Here is a 2655-nt window from a genome sequence, read left to right as displayed (position 1 = left end):
ACAAACATACACACAAAACACGCATAAACACACACACACACAGACACACAGGGATGGATTACTGCACGGGCCTACCGGGCCCAGGCCCTGGGGCCCAAGGGGTCAGGGGGCCCTGAAGCCCAAGCTTTTGCATGGAATCACTGCCTCAATAGCAACAAATCAGGATGTAGGCTATGAATCTGATTGCATTTAGTATTGGCCATCCCCAAAATGCACTAGAATACAAGAAATCAAATCAAACAAATTAAAAAAAATTCTGGGAGGGGACCCCCAAACCCCCCCCCTCCCACATATTAGACACTTAGTGGGGGGCCCGAAAGTTCATAATCCGTTCATGCGCACATACTTTAGGGAGCAGGGGGACGCTAAGAAATGAAACACAATGCTAACAGGGATCGACTGGACTAGGCTGTGCTATGCTTTGCTGGACTGTGCTAAGAAGGCTTAGCTGGGCTGTACCATGCTGTGCTTGACTGTGCTATGCTATGCTAATAACGCAGTTTGCTGGACTGTGCTATACTGTGCTAAGAAGGCTTAGCTGGGCTGTACCATGCTGTGCTTGACTGTGCTATGCTATGCTAAGAATGCTTTGCTGGACTGTGCTATACTGTGCTAAGAAGGCTTAGCTGGGCTGTACTATGCTGTGCTGTGCTATACTGTGCTAAGAAGGCTTAGCTGGGCTGTGCTATGCTGTACTGTGCTATGCTGTGCGAAGAAGGCTTAGCTGGGCTGTGCTATGCTGTGCTTGACTATGCTATACTGTGCTAAGAAGACTTAGCTGGGTTGTACTATGCTGTACTTTACTGTGCTATGCTGTGCAAAGAAGGCTTATTACATGGCTCTTCAGAGTGCCGCAACAAGTTCCATTCACATGAATGGGCCTTCCCTACGTTCGGAGGTCTGTGAAATATATCCCCGCTGCAAAGTATACAATGACCGCTGTCATTGGCAATGGGTTTTGTGCTTCTGATAACATCTTTTATATCACTCCGCAAGAAGTCTGTTCGCTTATTGCAATGGAATTTCATTGAAAGTGAAAGTCAGCTAAGACGTTGCCACGCAACAGCTGAAACTGTCAAGTTCTATCTGTGTTTGGCGAACTATTTATTTTGTCAGCGGAAGCCACAAAACGGTAGCAAAATCATTTGTAAAGACCCATAAGTTCATTTTCTCGTTTTGGCAAGTAGCCGTATAATAAGCGGGATAATGTATTGTCTGCCGGTAATTATCGGAAATTAAGTTTGTCCTGTCCGGACTTATTTTCTGATAATAATCGGCAGACAATACATTATCCCTTACTTAGCTGGGATGCGCCAAAGCTTATTGTCAAGTCTCAGTTGTAAGGTGCGTGTAAGGCCAGGCTTGGCTGGGCTATGTTATGTTGTGTTGTGTTGTGTTGTGTTGTGTTGTGTAAAGCCAGGCTTGGCTGGGCTGGGCTGTGTTGTGTTGTGTTGTGTTGTGTTGTGTTGTGTTGTGTTGTGTTGTTTTGTGTTGTGTTGTGTAAAGCCAGGCTTGGCTGACCGGTTCGTATAAGGTGTGTGTAAGATTAGGCCAGACCGACTCCAGTGTGGAGCTCCCAGGACTCTCCCTTCACTACTCCTCTGGATGTCCACTCCTCTGGACGTCTGTTCTCTAATAGAAGATCCAACACACGTTTAGCATGTTTAGTTATCCAAGCGCAAAAAGCCTTGTTTTACATAGAAAAATGATGGACTGTTTTTCCTGAATCTGATATCATAACACTAGCACAAGTGTGCACACTAACGTCTTACACACACAAAAAACACACACACACACACACACACTTTGCCTCAGCATCCTGGTGGCAGGCCTTTCTGATTTCCATTGTTATTAATATGTGCCTGTTTAATTTTCGTCTCTGTCATAACGTGTCGGGCTAAACTCCGGGAGACAATCCCTTATTGATTATTTTCCCAGCATCCTGAGCGGCGGGCCCAGCTGATCGGCTGTCTCGGGCGCGGGTGCGGGCGAGGTGTCTCAGACGTGTCAGATAATAAGCCCCTGCTCCTGCTCCGGCTCCTGCTCCTGCTTCTGCGCTTCAGCAAATTGGATGCGCAGTCAGTCACTGTCCAACTAAATCATCCTGCAGTCTGTCAAAAGCCCAGGCATGGATTATCATCATTACCCGACCCCGAGGCAGGAGAGGGGGAGAGATGAGAGAGGGAGGGGAGGAGATGAGGGAGGGTTGAGAGAGAGAGAGACAGAGAGGGGGTTGGAGAAAGGTAGTGAGAGAGAGAGAGAGAGAGAATGCAAGGGAGAGAGAGAGAGAGGGAGAGAGAATGCAAAGAGAGAGAGAGAGAAGGAGAAGGAGTGAGTGAGAGAATGAGCGAGGCGTGTGAGAGGAGGGGGGGTGAGAGAGTGAGTGAGAGAAGGAGGAAGAAAGGGAGGGAGAGAGAAAGAAAGGGAGAGGGGGAGAGCAAAAGAGAGATGAGTGCCTCCTCTGAGACAGTGATTGCATGCTGTAGTCCGTGTAGCAGTAACATGTTGTTTGACGTCCAGATGCACGGAAACACACACACCCTGGCTGCCCACGCCAGGCCGGTGGTGTGTGAGCTGTGTGAACACCGCCAGGAAACATGGCCGAAACAGCTGTGTGGACACGGAAACACGACTGAGACAGAGAGAGAAACGCTC

The sequence above is a fragment of the Alosa alosa genome, chromosome 5 (assembly GCF_017589495.1).
Source record: "Alosa alosa isolate M-15738 ecotype Scorff River chromosome 5, AALO_Geno_1.1, whole genome shotgun sequence".
Classification (NCBI taxonomy): Eukaryota; Metazoa; Chordata; class Actinopteri; order Clupeiformes; family Clupeidae; genus Alosa; species Alosa alosa.
The sequence above is the reverse complement of the archived record's forward strand: the minus strand, read 5'-3'. Positions refer to the sequence as shown.